General features: G+C 45.8%; 1 non-coding gene across 1 annotated transcript; it reads left to right on the plus strand.

Annotated features, from left to right (window-relative positions):
* Positions 1 to 9,478: 9,478 nt before the first annotated feature.
* LOC145533653 (U6 spliceosomal RNA) lies at positions 9,479 to 9,585 on the plus strand. Its single transcript, XR_014074233.1, has one exon. It is a non-coding gene; the product is annotated as a U6 spliceosomal RNA (small nuclear RNA).
* Positions 9,586 to 14,513: the final 4,928 nt, after the last annotated feature.

Here is a 14,513-nt window from a genome sequence, read left to right on the forward strand (position 1 = left end):
AAAGGGGAGAAAGGTCAGAGCAGTCATGAGCCATCCTGGTGACAGTCCCTGGGGTCATCTCTGAGGGAGACACTGCCAGCCTGTGACGTGGTGGGTGGGGTGAGAGACTGGGGACTGGTGATCTTGGTGACCCCCAGGGCTGGCTGAGAATGAGGCTGTCTGAGCCTCCCCAGGCTGAGTCAGCATTGGCTTACTGAATGGACCGTGGGGGTGGGAAGACACCGTTTTGAGTTCCTTTCTCCTTTTCTCAGCTCCCCCCACCCAGTCCCAGCAGTTGTTTCCACGCCTCTCTCACGGCCAGCCAGGCAGCCGTGCTGTCTCCATGTACCTGTGTTTCCAGGCCGGAGAGGACAGATTCTGCACTTCCATGGAACCCTCTTATCTGACTCAAGTCCTAAACATGCTTTTTCTCACTTCCAGCTTTAGGACATTCTTTGGTGGGTGCATCCTTATATCCCTTTTATACCTGGGGGAAACTGAGGCACAGACCTTAATGTCATAGAGAGTCCCCAACTCTCCCATTCCTATTGGGGGAAGGGAAGAGGAATTCCTATTATCAGTTCAGCACAAACATCTTCAAGATCCACAGAGAGGTCACCTTGAAGGCTCTTGTTTCCTCCAGGACTGGACTTGGGCCACACTCAGGTCTGTCTGCCTTGTGAACGTGGCTCTTATCCAGACTGCCTCTTCCCCATCAATCAACCCCAGTTAACCTCCCTCACTTCCCCTTCCTCCCACAGCCCAAACTAGAAGGAGTCATTCACTGTACTCCATTCAGCTGGCCACTTCTCAGGGTCTGGGGAAGCAAAGGCAGGAGGGATGTGAGCATGGCCTGGGCCTGAGACGAGGCAGGAGACACGAGGCACAGAAAGATGACAAGGGGTTCTCGGAAGGACAGGGACGGAGGAGAGAGGAGGGTCAAGGTCTTGGTTCCTACTCTCTCCCATGGACTGTCCGCGGGCCTCTGCCGACATCAGCACTCTTTATTTCCTCTTGTTCTCCCTGGGGAAGGGGCCCAGAGAAGGCTTGTCCTGCCCTGGTTGGGTGCAGGCGTGCAGTGGGCCCTCCAGGACCTAGAGTCCAGCCGGGAAGGGAAGACCCACTGCATGAAACAGGCAGAGGGAGACCCAGGCCCCTCTGGGTCTGGGTTAACGTTAATGTTGAAACAGGCGGGAACGGCATCTCCCACTTACTGTGCACTGGGTGCCTTGTACCCGCATTGACTGTGTTTTCTTATTCACTGTATTCTTAATGCTCTGACATCTGGGGCCTCAGGGACCAGGGAGAGGCTGTCCCTGCCAGGGCTGCCAGTTCTTAGAAGAGCAATGGACGTGCCCAGGAGCTTTGTGTCAAATGCAAACCAACCAGTCCAGAGTCCACACTCCCCACCACCTCCTCCATTTGGCTCTTATGCTCCGCGAGGCCCATATTCTTCTGCCTTATTCACTCCAGGGCCAGGTACCAGGTTACCAGCGACAGCCCCTAATCCCCAGAGTCTGCAGACATTGTTCAAACCAGCGAATCCTAAATCTCCCTGCTCTCCTTTGCCTGTCTTTCTCAAAGAACATACAGCAAAGGCTCCTGCCCATGATTCCCCCTTCCTCTCTCTGCTTCCTGACTGATTCTGGTGCTTCCATGTACGGAGTGAAGGGCATCTCGTTTTTAAGGAGTTGTGACTATAAACTGCTTTCTTCATAACAGTTATTTGTCTGCTTCTCTTACCATACCTGACTAAAACAAATCCACGTTTTATTTTAAAATATAAAAATATTTTATATTAGTATTTTAATAATATCAATTAAGTCCTAAAATTATACAACTGAAGAAAAAAAAACACAGGAGAAAGTCATTGAGATCTTGGGTTAGGCAAAGATTTCTTATATTCATGGCCCAAAGCACCCATAAAAGAAAATATTTAAAAATTAGAGTTCATCAAAATGAACAACTTCTCTTAACTCTCTCCACCAACCCCAGGAGGTAGGCAGGGTCTATTTTGATCCTCATTTTGTGCAGGAAGAAACTTGGGCCCCAAGTGAGACTATGAGATTCAACTGCAGTCACATTGCATGTGAATGTCGGTGGTGGCGTTGGGTCTGAACCCAGAGCCCATGCTCCCGACCACTTCCCCATGCAGTGACAAAGATCAGCAACCCTCTGGCCGCATTAACAACCAACGCTTCCCTTTTCTGTATTGTCTTCCTGCTACACAGGGAGATGCTTGAGGATCTAATGGGACAGTGGCTCAGGGGGCTTTGGGTCCTTGTCACCCAGCACAGGGTGTGGGGTAGTTGGTGCTGACCTAATGTTTATGGAAAGGAGAGATCTTTAAAGGATGGGTATCGGTGTGATGATCCATGTATCTATCCAGGCCATGTGCAGAGCCCTCTGTGTCATCCTGTCCTCACTGGGCCCCTCCAAGGGAGGTACTGTTATCGCCCCCACTTTGTAGATGAGAAACCAGAAGCTCAGAGAAGGGGAGTCCTCTGCCCCACAGCTGGCTCCAGAGCCTGCATCTGCAGTTCCCGCCTCTGCCACACTCACGAGGTCCATCTTTGTGTGACTAGATTTCCTCACGTCGCTAGGATGCGTTCCAGCTCCCGATCCCCCTGACAAATGCTGATTGGGCTTCCAGGAGATGAGAACAGAGGGTGAAGACCTGGGGAGTAAAGGCTGACCCCTGGCCTTGCTGAGCTCCCGGGCTGGGAGAAGTGGGGACAATCACAAGAGTGGGACCAGGGGATTGTTGTCTGCACTGCCCTCAGGGCAGGGTGCTGGTGAGTGTTCGCCAAACAATTTTCAGAAAAGGTGTCCTGATTTGTAGGCTTTCACGGTTTCCCTGTGTAAATACTCCCACAAAGTCACGCTAACTATTGTATGGACTGTGTCCCCCTTCACCCCAAATTCATATGTTGAACCCCTAACCCCTCAGTGTGTATTTGGAAATGAGGGCCCTAAAGAAATACTGAAGGTTGAATGAGGTCACAAGGAGGGGGCCCCGGCCCTATAGGATCAGTGTCCTCATCAGAAGTGAGCCCAGAGCACCCCCTACACTCAGAGGCCATGTGAACACGTGGCAAGAAGGCAGCCGCCTACACACCAAGGGGAAGAGGCCTCAGAGTGAAACCTGCCTTGTGAGCATGGGAATCTTGGGCTTCCCACCCTCCAGAATTGTAGAAATCAATTTCTCGTTTTTAGCCACCCTGTCTGTGGTACTTTGCCCTGGCAGCCTAAGCAGGTAGTACAGCTACCAGTGGGAAGTCCCTGAATGTGAGTCGGGAAGAAATGTGCAGTGTGTGGCATGTGCGGTCTTCCCACCATGCAGGTACAGTAGCATAGCAACCTCGAAAGCATAGAAAGGGGTGGAATATGCTGAAATAAGTAGGCAGGGATGAGCGTCCCTCATTTTTAATATGATTTATATAATTGTAGGGCTTCCCAGGTGGCGCTAGTGCTAAAGAACCTGCCTGCCAATGCAGGAGACTTAAGAGACGTGGGTTTGATCCCTGGGTTGGGAAGATCTTCTGCAGGAGGGCATGGCAACCCACTCTAGTATTCTTACCTGGAGAATCCCATGGACAGAGGAGCCTGGTGGGCTACAGTCCATGGAGTCACAAAGAGTTGGACAGGACTGAAATAACTTAACACATGCACACATTTAATTGTAAGTTCATATTTTTTCTTGATTAAGATTTTTTTATTATGTAAATATACCTAGCATAAAATCTGCCATTTTCATCATTTAAATGGCATTAAGTCACATTGTTCAGGTACTATTTAATTTTTAATAGGGCTGTGTTTAACAACTGGCTTACAACATTCCCCCAAATTTAACAATCAGCTCCACCACATCCCTGTCAATGTGGTCTCTGCACCAGTCCTCAGGTTGGTTGACAAATTTAGTATAAAAGGCCATGAAATGATCTTATTTATGTGCATTTCAAAGAATTCAAATTTATGATGAATTATGATTGACATAAAAATCCTCCTTTTTCTTCCTTTTCCCCCTTTCTTCCTCTGTCTCTCCCACCCTCTCCTTCTTTCTTTACAATATCTTTTTAGTAAACACTCATTCTGAACAGCTGAGTGAGAGTGCTTACAAGGCCTGAATTGGCAAATGGATCTCAGCCAAGGTCCTGGACCCCAGATACATTTCATCTCAGCCCACAAAACGTCGTGTTATTGCATGTCACTGGCCCCTCATATTTATCTGGTTTTGGTTTAAGACAACAGAAATTTGTTCTGTCACAATTCTGGAAGCCAGAATCCACAATCACAAGGTTAGCAGTGCCATACGCCTCCCAACATGTATGGGAGGAAGATGCCTCCCAGCCTCTTCTAGCTGCTGGTTCTTCTAGCGTCCTCAGCATTCCTCGGCTTGTAGATGCATCACTTCAATCTCTGTCTCCCACGTCTCTTTTTGAAATTATTATTATTATTTGACTGCTCAGCCTTGTCTATCTCAATGAAACTAAGCCATGCCGTGTGGGGCCACCCAATACGGATGGGTCATGGTGGAGAGGTCTGACAGATTGTGGTCCACTGGAGAAGGGAATGGCAAACCACTTCAGTATTCTTGCCTTGAGAACCCCATGAACAGTATGAAAAGGCAAAAAGATAGGACACTGAAAGATGAACTCTCCAGGTCAGTAGGTGCCCAATATACTAATGGAGATCAGTGGAGAAATAACTCCAGAATGAATGATGGGATGGAGCCAAAGCAAAAACGATACCCAACTGTGGATGTGACTGGTGACAGACGCAAAGTCCAATGCTGTAAAGAGCAATATTGCATAGGAACCTGGAATGTTAGGTCCATGAATCAAGGCAAATTGGAAGTGGTCAAACAGGAGATGGCAAGAGTGAACGTCGACATTCTAGGAATCAGCGAACTAAGATGGACTGGAATGGGTGAATTTAACTCAGATGACCATTATATCTACTACTGTGGGCAAGAATCCCTTAGAAGAAATGGAGTAGCCATCATGGTCAACAAAAGAGTCCGAAATGCAGTACTTGGATGCAATCTCAAAAACGATAGAATGATCTCTGTTCGTTTCCAAGGCAAGCCATTCAATATCACAGTAATCCAAGTCTATGCCCCAACCAGTAATGCCGAAGAAGCTGAAGTTGAATGATTCTATGAAGACCTACAAGACCTTTTAGAACTAACACCCAAAAAAGATGTCCTTTTCATTATAGGGGACTGGAATGCAAAAGTAGGAAGTCAAGAAACACCTGGCGTAACAGGCAAGTTTGGCCTTGGAGTACAGAATGAAGCAGGGCAAAGGCTAATAGAGTTTTGCCATGAGAACGCACTGGTAATAGCAAACACCCTATTCCAACAACACAAGAGAAGACTCTACACGTGGACATCACCAGATGGTCAACACCGAAATCAGATTGATTATATTCTTTGCAGCCAAAGATGGACAAGCTCTATACAGTCAGCAAAAACAAGACCAGGAGCAGACTGTGGCTCAGATCATGAACTGCTTATTGCCAAATTCAGACTTAAATTGAAGAAAGTAGGAAAAACCACTAGACCATTCAGGTATGACCTAGATCAAATCCCTTATGAGTATACCGTGGAAGTGACAAATAAATTTAAGGGTCTAGACCTGATAGACAGAGTGCCTGATGAACTATGGACAGAGGTTCGTGACATTGTACAGGAGACAGGGATCAAGAAAATCCCCATGGAAAAGAAATGCAAAAAAGCAAAATGGCTGTCTGAGGAGGCCTTACAGATAGCTTGGAAGAGAAGAGAAGCGAAAAGCAAAGGAGAAAAGGAAAGATATTCCCATCTGAATGCAGAGTTCCAAAGAACAGCAAGGAGAGATAAGAAAACCTTCCTCAGCAATCAGTGCAAAGAAATAGAGGAAAACAACAGATTGGGAAAGACTAGAGATCTCTTCAAGAAAATTAGAGATACCAAAGGAACATTTCATGCAATGATGGGCTCGATAAAGGACAGAAATGGTATGGACCTAACAGAAGCAGAAGATATTAAGAAGAGGTGGCAAGAATACACAGAAGAACTGTACAAAAAAGATCTTCACGACCCAGATAATCATGATGGTGTGATCACTCACCTAGAGCCAGACATCCTGGAGTGTGAAGTCAAGTGGGCCTTAGAAAGCATCACTACGAACAAAGCTAGTGGAGGTGATGGAATTCCAGTTGAGCTATTTCAAATCCTCAAAGGTGATGCTGTGAAAGTGCTGCACTCGATATGCCAGCAAATCTGGAAAACTCAGCAGTGGCCACAGGACTGGAAGAGGTCAGTCTTTGTTCCAATCCCAAAGAAAGGCAATGCCAAAGAATGCTCAAACTACCGCACAATTGCACTCATCTCACATGCTAGTAAAGTAATGCTCAAAATTCTCCAAGCCAGGCTTCAGCAATACGTGAACCGTGAACTTCCAGATGTTCAAGCTGGTTTTAGAAAAGGCAGAGGAACCAGAGATCAAATTGCCAATATCCGCTGGATCACTGAAAAAGCAAGAGAGTTCCAGAAAAACATCTATTTCTGCTTTATTGACTATGCCAAAGCCTTTGACTGTGTGGATCACAATAAACTGTGGAAAATTCTGAAAGAGGTGGGAATACCAGACCGTCTGACCTGTCTCTTGAGAAACCTGTATGCAGGTCAGGAAGCAACAGTTAGAACTGGACATGGAACAACAGACTGGTTCTAAATAGGAAAAGGAGTACGTCAAGGCTGTATATTGTCACCCTGCTTTTTAAACTTATATGCAGAGTACATCATGAGAAACGCTGGGCTGGAAGAAACACAAGCTGGAATCGAGATTGCTGGGAGAAATATCAATAACCTCAGATATGCGGATGACACCACCCTTATGGCAGAGAGTGAAGAAGAACTAAAGAGCCTCTTGATGAAGGTGAAGGAGGAGAGTGAAAAAGTTGGCTTAAAGCTCAACGTTCAGAAAACTAAGATCATGGCATCTGGTCCCATCACTTCATGGGAAATGGGGAAACAGTGGAAACAGTGTCAGACTTTATTTTTGGGGGCTCCTGAATCACTGCTGATGGTGATTGCAGCCAAGAAATTAAAAGACGCTTACTCCTTGGAAGGAAGGTTATGGCCAACCTAGATAGCATATTTAAAAGCAGAGACATTACTTTGCCAACAAAAGTCCATCTGGTCAAGGCTATGGTTTTTCCAGTGGTCATGTGTGGATGTGAGAGTTGGACGGTGAAGAAAGCTGAGCGCCGCAGAATTGATGCTTTTGAACTGTGGTGTTGGAGAAGACTCTTGCGAGTCCCTTGGACTGCAAGGAGATCCAATCAATCCATCCAAAAAGAGATCAATCCTGGGTGTTCATTGGAAGGTCTGATGTTGAAGCTGAAACTGCAATACTTTGGGCAGCTCATGCGAAGAGTTGACTCATTGGAAAAGACCGTAATGCTGGGTAGGATTGGGGGCGGGAGGAGTAGGGGGCGACGGAGGATGAGATGGTTGGATGGCATCACCGACTCGATGGACATGGGTTTGGGTAGACTCCTGGAGTTGGTGATGGACAGAGAGGCCTGGTGTGCTGCAATTCATGGTGTCGCAAAGAGTTGGACATGACTGAGCGACTGAACTGAACTGTGTCTTTGTTGGGGTGCACAGGCTCTTCCTTGCTGCATAGGGCTTTCTCTAGTTGCAGCGAGCAGGGGCCACTTTCTAATTGCGGTGCACAGGCATCTCATGGCAGTGGCTTCTCTGGACTCGAAGGTACTCGGGTTTCAGTAGTTGCTGCCCTTGGGCTCTACAGCATGGGCTAAGTATCTGTGGCACTCAGGCTTAGTTCCTTCACACCTGGCCTGGGCTCTTCCCAGACCAGGGATAGAACCTGTGTCCCCTGCATTGGCAGGAGGATTCTTAGCCAATGGACCACCAGGGAAGTCCCCATGTCTACTCTTTGGTGTTACGACTGGGCTTCATTTCATTCCTGGTTCACAAATCTGGATCGATGGCTCTAGCGTGATCCTCTGAAGCGCAAATCGAAATCGTGAGGAAAATAGTTAACACTGAACTGCAGACAACACAGGCATGTGAAAGCTGAGGAGACCCGGGGGAGCAGGGAGGGAGTTTGTTTCTGCAGAGACGAGTGAGTGAGGGCAGCAACACCAAGGACCAAGGGAGAGAAAGGCTTCTCTGAAGTCCAGGGATGATGTCTGAACGTTGGGAGAGGCCCATGAAGCAGCCCCCCGCCACAGCTCTCTCTCTTCTCCTCCCCCTCAGGACTGCAGGTATAAGAGCAGACTTGCTGGACTGGCCTTGGGCCATCACCCTGTCTCTCAGCGTTCGCTGGTGGCTCAGTGGGAAAGAAGCTGCCTGTCAATACAGGAGATGCAAGTTCAATCCCTGAGTCAGGAAGATCCCCTGTAAGGAAAGAGCAGCCCACTCCAGTGTTCTTGCCTGGGAAATCCCACGGACAGAGGAGCCTGGTGGGGTACCGTCCATGGGGTCGCAGAAGAGTTGGGCACAGCTTAGCAACTAAACAACAATAGCACCCTGCCTGCCCCCTTCTTCTCTAAGCATCCCTTCCTTCAGCTCTCTTCCAACTGCCGTCATCTGAGGGAGCCGCCTGTTTCCAGCCAGGACCCCCCAGCTTCACGACAGAGTCTGAATTCACCATTGGCCAGTGTGCGGTAGAGAGAGAGGTGCTCACGACTTTCGTCTTATTTATTGCTGAAAACCCCTGCTGCGCGCGCGCGAGAGCACAATGTAGACTGGGAAATGCAGGCAGGAAGGAGAGGGGTCTCGCGTCTACTGAAGAAAAGGCGACTGTATTTCTTCATTCTCGGACCTGGAGTGCACGGGGTAAGGTAAATCCGTACGACTGTGTAACGGACAGCCCAGGATGCCCGTGGCTGGGCACAGTGGGTGCTCAGTCCTGGGTCCTGTAACATTCCAGTGTGGATGCTCCCGGTCACAGGCTTCCAGGGCATCTCTGCTCCCATCGGTGATTCAGGGACCCAGGCTCCTTCCGTCTCACAGTTTCCACCTTCTCTGGTTCCTTCATGTCCTCTCTGTTCACCCGGCAGATGGGAGACAGAGCTTGGAGGGCTGCTCAAGGGGGTGTGACACCACTTCCTGTGGAGGTTACATACTTCACTTCCTTCCACACTGCATCAGCCAGGGATCAGTTGCCTGACCCCAATCTGTGCGTAGAGAGGCTGGGAAATGTGTTTAGATGTGGGAACAGGATTAGGGTGAGGCAGGAGGAGCACTCACCTCAGACTGAGGGTTTCAGGGGATGCCAAAGAACTCAGTAGGTTTTGAGTGTCTTACTGATGCTTGCTTCCATTAAAGCCAGGAGGTCAAATTACAATAAATTCTGGTTTTGATATAAATAGAAACTTTAAACTTAAAATAATGTGAGTTTTAATAGACCTTTTCAATTTTTCAATATTTTTTCAACTCTTCAGCATTCTGTTAAAAATCATCCATTAAAAATGCATGATGGTGCTTGCTTCGGCAGCACATATACTAAAATTGGAACGACACAGAGAAGATTAGCATGGCCCCTGCGCAAGGATAACACGCAAATTCGTGAAGCGTTCCATATTTTTATGAAACTGGACCCCATTATACAGAGTGAAGTAAGCCAGAAAGAAAAACACCAATACAGTATACTAATGCATATATATGGAATTTGAAAGATGGTAACAATAACCCTATATGCGAGACAGAATAAGAGACACAGATGCATAGAACAGTCTTAAGGACTCTGAGGGAGAAGGTGAGGGTGGGACGTTCTGGGAGAGTAGCATTGAAACATGTATATTATCATATGTGAAGCAGAACACCATTCCATGTTCGATGCATGAGACAAGGGCTCGGGGCCGGGGCAATGGGATGACCCAGAGGGATGGGATGGGGAGGGAGGTGCGAGGGGGGTCCAGGAGGGGGAACACATGTGGATCCATGGCTGATTCATGTCAATGTATGGCAAAAACTATTACAATATTGTGAAGTAATTAGCCCCCAACTAAAATAAATAAATTTATAAAACAAAACAAACAAACAAACAAAATGCATGATGGACTTCCCTGACTGTTCTGTGGTTAAGACCCCCGCTTCCACTGCCGGGGTGCAAGCGTGATCCCTGGTTGGGGAGCCAAGATCCCGCATGCTGTGGGTGTGTCCAAGAAAATATTTTTAAAGCACATGAAAGCATGTACCTCGAGGCCCACACTTCTGTGTGTCTGGTAGGAGCTAGATCTTTAGGAACACGTAAGAATCTCTGCCAAACCCCCACACTTTATGACTATTGAAAGCAAAATTATAACATTATTGGTGGGATTTTCCATGATTATAGATTTAATACATATGATAATTACCACAAAAAGTGAATGGTAAAAGAAAACTATGGTTGTGAGATGTCTTCGTGTCACTTAAAATGGTAAAATATTAATTTTAAGTAAACTGAAAAATTAAGTACATATTATCATCCTAGAGCCCAAAGTATTCTCATCCTTTACTTATTTCATCTTTCTCCTTTTTTATTTTTTGCCCTCGACATACCAAATGTGGGATCTTAGTTCCCTGTCCAGGAATCGACACTCTGCACTGGAAGCAGAGTCTTAACCACTGGACTGCCAGGGAGATCCCTCATCTTTCTTCTTTGATCACAAACGCCTTTAACTCAGGACACTTTCCTCTGCATACACGCTCATTGTGTGTAAGGTCTTGGTGACATGTTGTCCTTCTTACTGCTTCCTAAGAGGTTTGTTATTTCCCTTTTAACTTCCTTTTAATCCAAGAGTTATTTAAGAGTGTGTCTCTTCATTTCCCGGCTTCCCTGGTGGCTCAGCAGTAGAGAATCCACCTGCCAAGGCAGGAGATGCAAGAGACACAGGTTTGATCCTTGGGTCAGGAAGATCCTCTGGAAGAGGAAATGGCAACCCACTCCAGTATTCTTGCCTGGAAAATCCCATGGACAGAGGAGCCTGGCGGGCTGCAGACCATGAGGTCTCAAAAGAGTCAGACATGACTTGGTGAATAAACAATGAGAACAACAACAACTCTTCATTTCCAGGATATGTAGTTAAGATTTTTTGGTCCCATTAAAAAAAAATCTGCCTCGTGAACAGTGTATGGTTCTATGGTGTTGGTATACTACAGTATTAAGTTTTAATACTTGTGGTAAAATATACACAACATAAAATTTTACATCTTAACCCTTTTTTAGTGTACAACTCAGTGGCATTCTTACACTCACAATGTTGTACAACCATCACCACTACCTCTTTACGAGTTTTCCATTACCCCAGACAGAAACTTCCTTCTTTTGCATGTGGATATCCCGTTCTCCCAGCACCATTTATTAAAGAAAACTTGTGTAGTTTTTTTAGTGGCTGCTCTAGGATGATAATATGTGAACTTAATTTTTGTGTGTGATAATATGTGTACTTAAGAGAAAACCACCTCGTCTATTCACCTGGATAGTTACCATTTCTGTCGCTCGACCTGCATCCCTGAAGCACCAAGTTTCCCTGGGGTTTCGTTTCTCTTCCCTGTGAAGAACTTCCTTTAGCATCTCTCTTAGAGCAGGTTTGCCATGAGTCCATTCAGTTTCTCTCTATTTGAGAACATCCATTTCATCTCCGTTACTGAAGGATGTTTTTGCTGGAGGTAGAATCTGGGTTGACAGTGCTTGTCATTCAGCGCTTTAAACGTGCAGGTGTGCTGTCTTCTGTCCACGGTTTCGGATGAGAAATCTGCGGTCATCTGAATCATTGTCCCCTGTGTGTAGTGCTTTGTGAGTCTCTGGCAACTTGCAAGATTTCTCTATCTTTAGTTTTCTCTGGTTTGATTATGATGGGTCTGGACATGGTTTTCTTTGATTTGGTCCTGTCTGGAGTTCACTGAGCTTCTTACATCTTTAAGTTTATCTCTTTCAAGCATTTGAGAAGTTTGCAGCCATTATTTGTTCAAGTGTTTCCTTCTGCATCGATCCCTTTCTCCTCTGCTTCCAGAATTCCAGTGACACATGTGTTAGACCTTTTTATATTGTCCCCTAGGTCTATAGGCTCTGGTCATTTTTATAAATCTTATTTTTCCTGGCTGTTCAGGTTGGATAGTTTCTTTTGATCTATTTTTAAGTTTACTGACTCTTTCCTCTGTTATCTCCATTCTGCTACTGAACTCTTCCAGTTAGTGTTTTGTTCCAGCAGGATCATGTTTGTCAGCTTGAATGTTTTCATTTGGCTCTTACGGATTTTATTTTCTGCCGAGAATGTCTGTCTTTCTATTCATTTCAAGACTGTTCACCTTTATTTCGTAGAGCAAGGTTGTCATCGCTGTGTTAAAGTCTTTGTCTAGCCATTCCAACATCTGTGTCATCGAGGTGGGAGAGGCTTTGGGTTGTTGAGATTTTTCTCTTTATTTCTACCTCCAGTAATTTTGCTTTTTATCCTGGACATTGTAACTATTGTTCTATGAGGTGCTGGGTCCTGTTACAATCTTTTGGAGAGTGTTGATTTCTGTTTAGGCAATGAGTTGCCCTGACTAACTTCAGCCCAGAATCCCAGCATGCCTGCTGCGGGCTGTGATTCCAAAGCCATTTCCATTTTCAAAAACTTGGCTGTGAAGTTTGGATACGTCCTGTGTGTGACCCACCCCCTTCCTCTCCTTCACCCCCTGCCCCTCCACTGCCCATGAGCCACCCTGGGACTGGGGTGGGGGTCTGCATCACAGTTTAGTTCTCAAAGCCTTTAGTACGTTCTTTAGGATCAGTTCCATTGATGTGTATCTTGGGTGAGAACTTGGGACTCCATATGCAGCTGATGGAATCCCTCTTTCAAGCTTCTTCCTCTTAAAGATAGAAAGCCCAGGTTTTAGCTTCCTCATCACTTCTTACACGCACTTTCTGTGACTGCATCTGCCTTTCAGGGAAACAGTGAGAGGGAAGGGAGAGAGAAAAGCAAGGGAGTTCCTCCCAGGCTCCTTCAACCACAAGCTCTCCCTTTCTTAGTTTCTGTGGTCAGGGAGAAGAGTTGTGATTTTTTTTTTCCTCTCTCTCTCGTAGTTTCTCTCACAGTGGCCATGGCTGCTCTGTGACTGGGTTGCCCCTACTGCATGAGCGTGCTTCTTTGGGTCTTACCCCAGGGCAGGGCGGGGTACGATTACAAATAAAACCAGAATTTTCTTTCTAGTCTTTCTGTTGTAGTCCTCTGATCAGTAAAAGAGGGTTTCTGTTGGCGTTTTTCTTCCTGTGTCTGCTGTGCAGTTCTGGGATTCAGAATGCGCTGAGTCTGGGATGAGAGACATGGGAGGAGAAAACCAAACCAAACCATAAACCCACCGCCATCCCTTTCCATGACTGATTTCTCTCTCCCTCCTGTCTCCTGTAACTGACTTTCAGAGTCCTCCAATAGTTTCATGTATTCTGTCCAGGGCTCTAGTGGTAATCAGTAGGGGAGAGACAGGGTGGAGTGTGTTTACTCACCTAACTAGACCTGGGACTCCTACCTTGGTATTTTCAATCACACAAATTAGACATCATGTTACTGTTTTATAAGCTCAGTATTACTTTTGATATGCCTGCACGCTTGCTTCTTTTTTCTCACCATTCTCTTTTGTACCTCAGAGCTTACTTCTTTCTGTTATTCTTATTTTGTTTAGAAATATCTTTATTTTGCTCATGTTCTTGAAAATAGCTTGTTTGGGTACATAATTCAAGGTTGACATAGTTTTTTTTCTCAACACTTCAAAGATAACTTTGCACTTTCTTTTGGGTTCTGGTGAGAAGTTAGTTGTCTGTGGTACTTCTGTAGATACTGGGTTTTTTATTTTGCCTACTATTAACATCTCCTCTTTGTCTTTGTCTTTGGTATTTTACCATTAAACTAGAATGTTTCTGGCTGTGACTTCTTTTTATTTATTATACTTGGAATTTATTGGGCTTCCTGAGTCAATACTAGAAAATCTATTGTCTCATCAAATACTGTTTATTTCCCAGTTTCTCGAGTCCATATTTCTGAGGTCGTATTATTTGACACATCAGACCTTTTTCACTCTGTCCTTTGTTGTTGTTCCGTTGTTAAGTTGTGTCTGACTCTTGCAATCCCATGGACTGCAGCACACCAGGCTTCCCTGTCCTTCATTATCTCCCGGAATTTGCTCAAACTCATGACCATTGAGTCAGTGATGTTATCCAACCATCTCATCCTCTGTTGCCCCTGCCTTCTCCTGCCCTCAATCTTTCCCAGCATGAAGGTCTTTTCCAATGAGTTGGCTCTTCCCATCAGGCAGCCAAGATTTTGGAGCTTCAGCATCAGTCCTTCCAGTGAATATTCGGGGTTGATTGCCTTTAGAATTGACTGGTTTGATCCCCTCACTGTCCAAAGGACTCTCAAGAGTCTTCTCCAGCACCACAATTCAAAAGCATCAATTCTTCAACACTCAGCCTTCTTTATGGTCCAATTATAACATCTCTACATGACTACTAGAAAAACCATAGCTTTTTATTTTATATTTGTCCTTTATATGTGAC

Source organism: Giraffa tippelskirchi, chromosome 13 (genome assembly GCF_054371585.1).
Source record: "Giraffa tippelskirchi isolate mGirTip1 chromosome 13, T2T-mGirTip1v1.2.pri, whole genome shotgun sequence".
NCBI classification, from domain to species: Eukaryota; Metazoa; Chordata; class Mammalia; order Artiodactyla; family Giraffidae; genus Giraffa; species Giraffa tippelskirchi.